Below are 13,562 nucleotides of genomic sequence, written 5' to 3'. Positions count from 1 at the left end.
ACAAAAAAACGAGGCAATTGTATATGTATGTCTTATTTGCACGACATGTCCGAAACGCAATCTCTGAGCGGCCGAATTTTTTTGACCGGAACCGACGGCTTAACGTGCTGGAAAGCGAGGGGTTGTAACCCCATCCACTTTCTAACACCAGACTCAGAGCATTGAAAGAAAGAAAGAACCTAAGATCTAGTGATCTCTAGATCATTGAGACATCAATACATTATGAGCATAATATATAAAGAAAGAGTTTCTATTCACATAAAATCACTCTAATACTCCCATAAGTATTCTAACTGCCTCATAAAGCAAACATGGCCGATCAAAACTCGATGCGGGGTGATTCATCGAGTAATAACGTACAATATATCGATATTGAATACATCAAACACTTCAGAGTCGATCGTATCGAGTCGAGTGCGGCACTAATTGGGGCCTCGAACCGTCTGTCTGTACGTATTGTATAATACGAAACGTTATGCTCTTGAAAGGTCTGTTACTTTGCTTAATGTTTTCTTTGATGGTTATTAAGAATTGGTAAATATTGTTAGAATAAGCCCGACTTTGATCTTGACTGTGGAGCGTTACTTGTATTTATTTTTTGCTTGCAAATGTAATTTCCCAGTTTTTAATGGGGATGATGACTAGGTTTGAATATATTGATTTTTATGATACATTCGGGTAAATAGGTCAATGTTAACATAAAAAGCAAAGATTGTCTGGATATTCCCAAAATTAATAAGATTATAAAATTTCAAAATCTATTAAAAATCTTTTATCGTAATTAGATGAAAATTCATTCAGTTTTAGCTTCCTTACATTAAATGTGACATTTTTTAATACATGAACTAAAAACATAAACGCACAAATATCAAAGATATTAGTAATTTTGATTGAACGCCCATATAAATCTAACGATAATTATACCTTCAACGTCATTAATTCGTCATTTTGTATGGGGCGTTTTTCAGGAACCATTTAAATCCCTGTAGCTCCGAAAGTAATGATTGCAGATACCCTGTTACTTTTACAAAATTGTTTTACTATTAGCATACTTTTTTTTTTACTTTTACTTATTTTGCTTGTTTTCTTTTATTTTTTGTGGTGTACAAATAAAGAGTATTAAATAAAAAATAAATAAAAATACTTTTAATATATATACAATTTAAAAAACTGTCATTATAGGGATGACCCTATAATCCATTCATATTTCAAAGACTTGTTTAAAGTTTTAAAGTAGTGATTCGTTCACATCAAACTATAGGAGTAAACTTTTTAGTTCAATATTATTGTACGTTACAAATATTTACTAAGCTATGTTAATTATTATGAACTGTGCGAGCTTTGGTCGTAAACAACTACAGCATTTGCACTTACAGTAATGAAAACTTGAAAAACCTGTCAAGTGCGAGTCGAACTCACACACCCAGAGTTCCGAATAAATTTAAAAATAATATTACGGACTTGTCCTACTAATATTATAAACGCAGATGTATGTATGGATGTATGTTTGTTTGGATGTTTGTTACTCTTTATTGCCGCTACTACAAAAGCGATTTGGCTGAAAGTTGGAATGGAAAAAGATTTTACTCTGGACTAGCACATAGGCTTTTCGACCCGGAAAAATCCAAGGGTCGCGCAGGATTTGTAAAAAACTGAATTTGACGCAGACGAAATCGCGGGCGTCCGCTAGTAAGTTTATAAACTACGAACGCACCGAGCTGAAAGCACGAGAATGGTTTGAGGGACCAAATTTACTTTGACGTCGGAAAACTGTAAGCCGTAGGTATACCTTATCATAGATTCAGTAGAGATCAGTAGAGAATTGTAGTTGGGGTTAACTATGCTAAGTATTACCTAATACAGGAACGTCTGCAAATTTCGAGGTAAAAAATGAAAAATGTCTACTTATTCAACTACCACGCGTTTTTATGAAAAAAATTGGGTTTTAACAGTTAGGACGACAAAATGATTGTATAAAGCACCGTTTTTTCTATCGAGGTACGGATCCCAAAAAACTTAAATATGGAATATAAAGTGCGATAAAACACCTTTTACGAGCTCATTCAGAGAATACGACTTAACAACGAGCCATAGCTCGCTATTACGTTCGATTCATAAAGTTTTATAAAGTTGCCGGAGGCCGACCGGACCGACCGTCCGGACCGGTGGGTTATGTCAGGCAGATAGACATCAGAAGGGCTATTCTTTTATTTATGTAGTACTAGCGGACGCCCGCGACTTCGTCCGCGTAAATTTCGATGTCAACTTTACTACTACCCCTACCCTACCCTACTCTACCTCTACCCCACCCTACCCCTACCCTACCCCAAACCTACCCCTACCCTACCCCTACCTTACCTACATCCTACCCCCATCCTATCCCTACCCTCATCCTACCCCTACCCTCCCCGTACCCTATCCCTTTCCTACCCCTATCCCACCCGTACCCCTATCTCACGCCTATCCTACCCCTACCCTACCATTACCCTAAACCCGGCCCTAAACCTACCCTACCCCTATACTACCCCTACGCTTCCCTACCCGTACCCTACCCTACCCTGTAACTTCTCTATCTTACTCCTACCCTTAGCAAAATCGGTCCAGTCTTTCGAGAGTGGTGGTATGACCAAGAGAAATAGAGACTTCTATGCTAATAATATAAAGAGGTAAAGTTCGTGTGGTTGTAGGAGGTAATCTCTGGATCTTCTGGACCGATTTGGAAAATTGTTTTACCAATAGAAAGCTACGTTATTTGCGAGTGTCATAGGCTATGTTTGATCCCCATATTCACACGGGTACGGGAACTACGTAAATGAAAGCGCCGGGCGTCATATAGCGGAATTTCTGCGTCTTTTAGAAATTTTGAATTATCTCCGAAACTATTTAACTAATTAACATACTGTAAAGGGCAAATCTTATCTCCATAATATCCTTGTGATTATTAAATAATTTATTTTAATAAGGATTAAAGTTTAGTCGTATAAATAATGACGTAAACCTATGTATATAAAATTAATAATTTTTAAAACACAAAAGGTACTATATCTGCTAATATATAGAAGATAGATATATGGTGTCGCGAACTTTTTTGTAGAACTTTTAAAGATACATAAAGTCTCCATACATTAATTTCAATTTTACACAATAGTTAAGGCAGCGCATGCGAATAAGTCTGTTTAAGAGGATTTTCAGTCCGACCTGTATGACAAAAACTGTGATAACTCGGCTAATATATATGATACCAATATAAAATATAGCCTATAGCACTCCCCGATAATGTAGCATTCTACTGGTGAAAGAATTTTTAAAATCGGACCAGTAGTTCCGAAGATTACCCCATTTAAAAAATGTGACAAACTTACAAACTTACAAACTTTACCTCTTTATAATATTAGTATAGATAGGCTTACGCTTGACCACAATCAAGCCTGATGGAAAGCAATGATGAGGTCTAAGAAGAAGCGCGCTTGCCTAGAAGATGCCTATTCACTCTTGCCTTGAAGGTGCACAAATTATACGTGACAGGAAACATAGACGCCGGAAGGGCATTCCACATTTTGGCAGTTCTTATTAGGAACGTTGACGCAAGTTCTGTAATGACGATTTGTATAACTCGCAAGTGCGGGTTTCAAATTCACCGCTATATCTCTGCAGCAGCTTGCAGTTCTTCGCAAAACAGAACATTCCATCACATTAACGTAATAAAAATGAAGTGGAAAAAAATGACTTTTTTCAACCACGTTATAAGTTTTCAGGTTTTTGGTCAACCACGTTATTAGTTTCACACTTTTTTTTTGATAAAGAGTAGTTGCCATATCTTTGAAATATGGCTATTAAACCCGTTCCCCTTAAAGTAGTCGGAAAAGCTGAAAATCAATGCTTTTTTTGCATTTGGGGCAATATGCTGAGCTTTTTGTAGGCTATGCCACATAACGCAGAGTATTTATTATTCTAAAATTGTGATGTGTGGCATAATGATAGAAATAAAGATATTTTCTTTCTTTAAAAGATATGTATGTAGTAGGTCCACATATCCGCATCCAACGCATCGCTTAAAAGGATTTCTAATTTTACGGTAGATAAAATCCGTTCGATAAGTTCCGTATAATGCCTATTATAGGACTCAAAAGGTGATTACAAATATAAGAAAACTAATGTCGAACAAAGGTTATGATTCACAACACTTGTCAGGACAACTTAATTAACAAATCAAACTGTAACCGAAATAAGACCCTAGAATGGCAGAGAATGACCTTGAGTGAAGTCACGTACTTGTGAACGATGTGTGTAGGGTTAAAGGTACCTTTGACTGTATACAAACACTCCCCTTTTCCACTCAAGTCACTCTCCCCGCCTATCCCAAGTAACCCATACAGAATTACACAACAAGAGCTGTGGACGGCTCGAACGCCACGAGCACACTGAAGCCAACACGAGATCGAGCGACGTCATATCCGTCACAGACTACTATTTCCAACACTAAACGGCGATAACATGCCCGCCATGAGATATTGTGTTTGTGAAGTTAGCAACAAATGACTGCACAATGAATCAATAACGGTACAAACGGCGCGGGCGGGGAGTGTTCGCGTCTGTACGAATGCGCGTACTCAATTACTAATTCCGCAGCTAACTTCACAAACATAAAGATCCGTGGCGAGCACTACGATGCGGATCATTGGACATATGTATGACTTTCTATACAAAAAATACTAAGATCTGTGGATACCTACCACAAAACACCTCTCAGTGATGAGTTCGGTCCTTTACTGTTGAGTTTACCGGCTTACACTTTGAACAATTCCTTATCAACCCATATTCGGCTCACTGCTGAGCTCGAGTCTCCTCTCAGAATGAGAGGGGCCAATAGTCCACAACGCTTGCCCAATGCGGATTGGCAGACTTCACACACGCAGAGAATTAAGGAAATTCTCTGGTATGCAGGTTTCCTCACGATGTTTTCCTACACCGTTTGAACAATAGTTAAGTAAAATTCGATTTTAGTCTACAAAAAATGCTTTTTGAATTTGATTTCAATACTGAAAATCTGTAAGAATACTCAGGTTTTCGAGATAAAATTACTATTTGATTTATATTACACATTGTGCAACGCAGCACAGCTGGCGAGCCGATTTATTAGATCTGTATCCGCTATTGGTATCCGCTCATTAAAATGTTATATTTAACTGGGATTTTGTTCTACGCTCCACGGCACCACAGTACTAGTAGCGAAGGATAGAGTTTAGATGAAGGTAAGCCGTCCCAAAAAAAAGGAAATCCATACAGCGTGATACTATTCAGGTTGGTTATTATCTAGATACAGTGCAAAAATGAACATGCATAGATTTTTAAAGTTAATCCGGCGGGAATCGACTTGCGTGAACTCTTCGCCGCTGGTATATAAATAATTAAAATTATTTAATTAGGGTTACATATCTATTTAAATTGTAGCGAAATGAAGATTATTTTAGAAAGATTACCTACTATCGATTGCTTAGAAATATTTTCAACAGGTTTGTCGAAATTACAATGTATGTTTTTATTTTTTTTTGAATTGTGTTGTACAATTGTGACACACCACGAAAAGTATACAATAACATTATCATTTAATAATAATCTAAGATCGCTTATTTTTGTTGCTTATAGGAGAACTTCTTTTTGTTGCCAGGTATGATCATTTTGTTATAGTCAGTTTAGCTTATGAATGTAATAAGGGTAGTGGGTGATTTAATACACATGTGTCTTAACAATTGCTTTTGGATGAGGACCTAGAATGATTTACTAGCTGACGTCGCGCGGTTTCACCCGTGTGGTTCTCGTTCCCGTTGGAATAAGAGGATAATATATAGCTTACAGCCTTCCTCGATAAATGGGCTATCTAACACTGAAATAATTTTTCTAATCGAACCAGTATCGTTTTAAATACAATAACGTATAGTCATTGAGTAGTGTTCACTCATAGTCAAATAATTTAACAACACCTTTTTGCTCTGCTGATACTCCTTTAGAGTAGTGTTAGTCCAGTGAATATGACTTCTGCCTTCGATTCGGAAGTCGTTGATTCGAATCCGGTCCGTGACTACTATAAAAGATATTTTATAGTTATGAGCATTTTAAGAAATGAAATATTACGTGTCTCAAACGGTCAAGGAAAAACATCGTGAGGAAATCTGTATATCTGGGAATTCACTTAATTCTCTACGTGTGTGAAGTCTGGCAATCCGCATTGGGCTAGCGTGGTGGACTATTAGCCTTATTCTAAGAGGAGACTCGTCTTCAACAGTGAGCCGAATTTGCAGTTGATGATGATGGAGCTTGTTACACACTCTTGTTTGTATACCTCACTATTACATCTAAAGTTAGTCCGTCTTCCGAAAGTAGAAAGACTAATACATTAATGCTCGATTCGGCTTCAGAGTCTTAACAACATTAGGTGCCCTTGAAAGGCTTTAACAAGCGCGGAGAAAGCAATTTGTCGGCTCACCACAGCTTTCATTAGCTGACTGGGCAAACATTGTGACGTCATCAATGTTACGTGATATGACGACATCGACTAGACCAGGACCTGTAGCCAACTGGCAAAGCTTCGAAAACTAGAAATATGCATGACATTTGTTGTCGACAGGTCACGTGATCAAGATCTGTCATTCCCATACATTTTTCTAGTTTTCGAAGCGTTTGCGATCGTAGAAAGAGAATTCTTTGGCTACAGGCCCAGTTTTTTTTTGTTTCTTGACGAGTTTTTAGCCCTTGACTGTGAATATACCTGAAGTAAAGTGATTATGCAGTCTAAGATAGAAGCAGGGATACTTAGAAGAAAAAGAAGAAAAGTTTGTTTTACCCGTACCTACAACGATTTCTACGCAACATCATACCGGAACGCTGAATCGCTTGGTGGTACGTCTTTACCGGTAAAGTGGTAACTTGCCACGGCCTAATACTTAAATAAGTACAGCAGATCTGAGCCTATTTAGAAATTTAAAAATCCTAAACTAGTCCGAACTGGAAATCGAACCCAGGAGCTGACTGTTGGGAACAGCACATCCAATTGCGCCAAAGAGGTCGTCAAAGGTTTCAATGTTTGCCATCACTTCGTTACTACACTCAGACCAATTACCATAGGACCTGCCTCGATAGACGTTACCCCTCTGTCAAAAGTATATGATCACGATCTAGTGTGTTTATACAAACTGCGTCTATAGAATCGATGTTTCACTGTATTAAAATTACGCGTGTGTGTGTAGTGTAAAGAGTAAGACACAGAATATATTAATTGGTGTTAAATATTTTCGTGTATGTGTGAGTTTACCTCGTCCCCTTCAAAAAACGACAAACATTTTTGTTGGTGAATTTGAGTGCAATGTAAATCCAAAGGTTGGTCTGAGTTACTATCTGTTACTCTTTACGGTTCCGTACTTAGCAGAGAAATCTCAAAAAGAAGATAATAGAAATGGCATGTAAAAAGATAAGAGCGCCTTTACGAATTTTACTATTGTTTTCTGGATTTTATTTTGTTACGAGTACGTCATATTTTATAGTGTAACTTTATCTTTCTCTGCCTAACACCATACAATAGACAGAGAGAAGTAGTATTCGAAATCACACTGTCAAGTTAAAAAAACATAGCTACAGAATAGCGCTATGCTACACAGCAGGCTGCTTTAAAATGTTCTCTTTTATTTTGCAAATGAAACGAACGCTTTACTTGTCGGCGACTATCTGCGGGTCGCCGCCTCTCCTTATGGTGCCGACTCTTTATTCATATTCTGACGGAAGTCATATTTAAACACCAGGACCCATGAATAAAAAATACAAGCACATGACCGACTAATTGGTTCAGTGTTATCTCGTACAACTTCGGATCATTAGGGACCTGCAGTGCCATTCTGTAATGATGTTTTAACTCATAAATGCGAGTTTTTCGAGGAAATTTACCTATATCTTTATCATTTTATCACTTATGCTTCGAATGTTATTTAAACGGGTACATACCACGATAAAACGACGAGATTTTTATTGTCGATATTTCGACCCAGTTGCAAAAACGCGAGGTCGTTGAAAAAAGAAAAAGAACAAGAAAGAGGGTAGATCGATTTTGCCCCTAACAGTTGACTTCACTTCTCATCTCGCAACTTCAGTCCCGTCGTGACCATGATCCATGCAACTGGGTCGAAATATCGACATTAAAAATCTCGTCGTTTTATCGTGGTATGTATCCGTTTAAATAACATTCATAATGAACAACCACGAAATAAGTTTAAAATAATTACTTATGCTGCGCATTGTTAGACAGAGATAGATAGAGATGAATTCATAACCCGCTCTAGCCAGTTATAAAATAGTCGTGACAGAATAGTACTGCATTTCCCTAAGGATCCGAAGCTGCACAAACTAACACTGAACCAATTAACCGGTTATATCCTTGTATTTTTGTACTAGCTGACGCTACGCGGTTCCACCTGCGTAGTTCCCGTTCCCCTAGGAATACGGGGATAATATATAACTTATAGCCTTTTTCGATAAATGGGCTACGTAACACTGAAACAATTTTTAAAACCGGTCTATTAGTTCCTGAGATTAGCGCGTTCAAACAAACTGTTTAGCTTTATAATATTAAGTATAGATTCGTGGATCCTGGGTTCTACCTACTGGTTCGAGGTTTCGAAGAAGAAAATATATATTAGCTATGTTACACTCGCTACATAAAATAGCACAAGTTGTCGATCTTGAGCATTATTAACATCTGATTATGATCGTTAGAAAATCAAAAGTTATCACCAAGCCTTGAAAAAGCGTAGCATTTAATTTGATTAAATATAGCCTATAGCATTCGGGGATAGTGTAGCTTCCCAACGGTAAAAGAATTTTGAAATCGGTTTAGTAGTTTCAAAACTATTAAATACATACAATCAAATCTTTCCTTTTTACAGTAAGTATAAATGACTTTTAAGCTTTAACATCCAAATTTAAGATTACAGACTTATCTGTAATATAAGTGTTTAAAAATTCATTTTGTTTATCTATACGAGTTTAAGAACACATTTCAAGTTTAATAAAATTCTATAAAATAATGCTCGACGCAAACGAAGTCGCAGACGTTTAGTAGTCGTGTGATAAATTATTGTATTCCTGCTTACTTGTCGTAGACGCCCCATCTACGCCGTAGCGGGGCGTAGATGCCGACTACGAGCCAAGACGCAGCTCGTAAAAACCTACGCACTGACCTTCCTCTAGAGCCTTATTATAAATTGTACTTTATGCCCCTTATATTATGTAGTAAAATTGCTTAAAGATATTTTATAGATTAAATTTAAACGAGACACTGCTTGAGGCATGTTGGTAAAATATTAGATACAATGTACAATTTCTAGAGTTATGATTTAGACCTTCAGTTCTTTAAAAATTCAACGCTTGAAAAAAAACTGCTATATCTGTAACCGTCTGTGCATGTTTTCTCAAGATGTAAAGATAGATTAAAAAGTAAAAATGAAAAAAAATATATTTGTTTCAATTTGGTTCATTTTCTATTTCTATATTTACTTAATGTAAAGTACATTAAGTAAATACAGAAATGGAAAGTGCTAGTAAACAAATGTTTGAAATCGTCAAATTCAAAGTCATTCAAAGTCATAAAACATAGTTACATAGTCATAGTTGATTTATATCTAAAAGGTGCACGCAATTAACTTGAACTTCACGTACGTATAAATTATTTATTTTTATAAATGTTTGTAGTTTTAAGAAAAACTAACGCATTTTTAGTGATTTCAAAACAACTGTTTTTTCTTATAAATACTACTTATAGTTATTAACACGATACTACAACTCAAATAAGCTTTTTTTTAATTGTATGTCTCTGTTTGTCCAGGCTTTCTGGAATGGTTGAACCGATTTTACTGTGACTTTGAGTGGAAGATAGAGCAGGTTATTGAGCAACATAAAAGCTACACGCATCATTTATTTTTCGGGTTAAATAAGATTTGTAAAAAAAATGAAAACTAAATATCAGGCGGACGAAGTCGCGGGCATCCGCTACTACCAAAGTAAAAGCAAAAGCGCCATCTATAATGAAAAGCTTTTGAATGTTAAAGAAAAACAGCTCACGCAACAATGTGCGGTAGACTGAAAGCCGTCCTTCGAGATGTTTCCCCGGTTATGGAAAACTATTTATATTTCATTATATAAGGAAAAATGTTCTCCGTTACGAGATTGTATACCGCAGAGAACACAGTGAAGTTCTATATACAGGCTTCATAAACGATGCGACTGCGGATCAGGGTTTGAGTCCTGAGTCAAACTGTTCTTCATAACTTTCAGTAAATATTCTCAGCTAGGAATTAGGAAATTTTTAGAGTTACACCCCCGTGCGTCAGAGAGCACGGTAAGCCGTCGGTTCCTTGCGTTATCACATGACATCTGATAATGATTGTTAAAGAGTTTAAACATCACACTTAACTCGCCAACATGCACTGGATCAGCGTGGTGGGTCTAAGCTCTATAAAAACTTTAACAATACAAAATTCACCGACTATTGTGAGTAATTCTTAAGTCATGCGATTTCGTATTCACTAATAATTTATTGCGAACTGATAAAAATTACTAACGAGTGTATTTGGCATTGTGTTTTCGTTAACAATAAGCTTTACGGAATACGAAAAATGCGGTTGTTATTGATTTGTTGATAATCATATTAGGTAGCTAATAGACCAATGTTAGTGAATAGGCCAGCTGGTCCTGTAATCGGCCGTTATAATAAATATACTGATGATGATATATAAATGAGACCAGCTTACAAATAAGATAGTACGAGAGCAAATAAACATAATTTTAATCCGACGACGATATTGAACTATATTATAAGGTCACGAACGTGTCGTACTTTATCTTATTAATTTGTAAACAATCGTCATTCACTCGCATGTCACCAACAAATATAAATATATCATAGTTTACGTTTGTATGTCTCATGTTGGTTGGTTCCGCGAACGGGCCACTGTTATCGCTTTACTCAATGATTTTACGCTATTAGATATGCCACTAGTGCGTCGAAACTGTGGCGAATAAAGGCACCCAATTGGTTTTATTTCATACTAGCGGATGCCCGCGACGTTATTCGCGTGGAATTCAGTTTTCACATATACCACGGGAACTATGGATTTTTCGGGATGAAAGTAGCCTTTGTGTTATTTCATAGTAAAATCTTTTTCCATTTCAAATTTCAGCCAAATCAGTTCAGTAGTTGCGGCGTAACAAACATCCACACAAACTTTCGCGTTTATTAGTGTTTTTCAGATAGCATTCACGGTAAAAAAATAACTATATATTAAGTATGTAAGTAAATACAAAATTATACATGTGTGCGACCAATAGCTTAGCTGAATTCGGAAAACTTTTTGCGGTGATTTTGTAGGCACGAAACATATCTAATAGTACAAGCTCATTGGCTTTACTATAACAGTATTGCTTCCGTCTGTTTTGCTTTTGTTCTGAATCAGTTTCTGGCGTGTGCGTCATTTATCTGCGTATTTTCCGCATCGATCTCGACGGGTACTATTAGATACTGTCTGTGTTATTCAATAAAAGATAGCGTCGCTTTGCGGAAATAATAATTAGTAAACAGTTGATCTAATTTGCTATGACTATGTGGTAAAAAGTGTATTTCCTTCGCCACGAGTAAAAGAGGTAGGAGTAGACCTCTGACTGCTTGGTTGACTACGATACAAAAGTATCTCAAAATGCAAGGTGAAAGAAGAAGTTGATCTTCTAAACTAACAATTCCAAGCAACAATGTACAAATCTAACAGAAAATCCACATTCAGATGCGAACTTCGATGCTCCAGTTTTAGGGAGATTCATGCAGAGGGTTTTCTGCATAGTATATCAATTAATTACTAATAAACAATATTACATACTTATTGTGATAGTTTTAATATTTATATATATTGTTAGTAGTAGGACGCCCGCGACTTCGACCGCGTGGAATTTAGTTTTTCACAAATCCTTCGGGAACCATGGATTTTTCCGGGATAAAAAGTATATAGCCTATGTGTTAATCCAGAGTAAAATCTATTTCCTTTCAAAACTTCAGCTAAATCGCTTCAGTAGTAGCAGCGTTATAAAGTAACAAACATCCAAACGTCCATACCAATTTTCGCGTTTAGTAGGATTCAAAAGACTAACGAAGTAGGTAGGTGCATTTGATAGTTTTACTTTTTCACAAAATGATGTATGTAATATTTAAGAAAAATAAATTAGGAAAGAATTGAAGTCCTTAAGACTTCCTCTCCGCTCCTGAACAGAGAAAAAATCGACGCGTTGGAAGAGACGTTCTAACTTCTATGGCGTCGTTTTATACGGATGAAACCGAAGCTGACATAACAAAATTCAATAAGGTCAAGCGAAAAAGGATATATGTAAGGAACCTACCTCAACGTGGATATAAAACATTATTAGATAGATTTACTTTGTAGAAAAATGTACAACAATTGATGGAAGTGTAATGTATTTAATTATGCCGTAGTAGGCTTAAATAAACTAAAATGAAGGTAGGAATAAAATATGGTTCCTTTCGAAATACTCCCAAATAATTAAGTATAGTTACGGTTAGCATGCTTACTGAAAAGTAAAAATTGTTCCCAACGGAATAATACAAACCAAACGGATACTTTAACTCATTTAATTAATTTCCTATCTAAACGCAACGCTGTGTAAACATAAATATTATTTTTGAGACTCGGAGTAGGTATGACAACATTTCAAACAGTAACAAAACATTGACGGCATAACAAAGCAATTTTAAACCACTATTGATATAAAATAAAAAAAAAATTAAAATTGAATACTGACAAAGACAATATTACCTATCGATCTACGTATAACAACAAAAGCACATCCCAAGATGGGTAACAACCCTACGTCTAACAAAGCAATGCTGCACAGTTGACAACTCACCTGGCGATGTGTATTCAATGCAGCCAGCGTGCTGGCAGCATTGCTGTCGCTCGTCAACACTGCGAACTCGCGCGGACTGTGGCGGACACTCACGGACACTGATCACTGGCGGACACGCGCGCTCGCAGACACTCCGGCCGGGACTGCCTCAGTCGCCTCGCCTCGCCCCGGACGATCGATAGCCAACCCCCCTCCAGTGTACAACAGGTGAATGCGTGCGCCGCTTGTAAACACCGCCCGAGTGCACTGTTCAATGCCCTGCAACGTGTCTCATGACCTATTAATGCTGGACGTCCGGCACCAACAGCAATAACAGCCCCTTCACATTACTGACGTCCTGACGTGAGGTCTTCCAAAAATCTTCACAACAATGAAGGGCGCGGCCCGGGTGGGACACGATCTACGCGTGAACTTGCACCAAGTAACATATAATCCAAATGGCGATCTGCGAGCGAGCGAGCTCAGTTGTATGGAGTAAATTCAGCGGGGACCTACACCCTCAATCACAATGCCAATTGTGGAAACGGCCCAGAAGGAAGAAAATATAATCCAAAATTTAAAAAAAAACGTAACCGCTGTAATTGTATTGTAACTTACAACTTCATTGCGTA

At 37.1% G+C, this 13,562-nt stretch overlaps 1 protein-coding gene across 1 annotated transcript in view; it reads right to left on the bottom strand.

Moving 5' to 3' along the window:
• Positions 1-13,179, bottom strand: part of LOC112046316 (uncharacterized) — a 59,712-nt gene extending 46,533 nt beyond the window's left edge. Inside the window, exon 1 of the mRNA XM_052884259.1 lies at positions 12,952-13,179. The gene's annotated coding sequence lies outside the window, so the exon portion shown is untranslated. The remainder of the gene's footprint in view (positions 1-12,951) is intronic.
• Positions 13,180-13,562: the final 383 nt, after the last annotated feature.

Source organism: Bicyclus anynana, chromosome 11, assembly GCF_947172395.1.
Source record: "Bicyclus anynana chromosome 11, ilBicAnyn1.1, whole genome shotgun sequence".
NCBI classification, from domain to species: Eukaryota; Metazoa; Arthropoda; class Insecta; order Lepidoptera; family Nymphalidae; genus Bicyclus; species Bicyclus anynana.
Note: the sequence above shows the minus strand (reverse complement) of the source record. Positions and strands in the feature narration are given on the sequence as shown.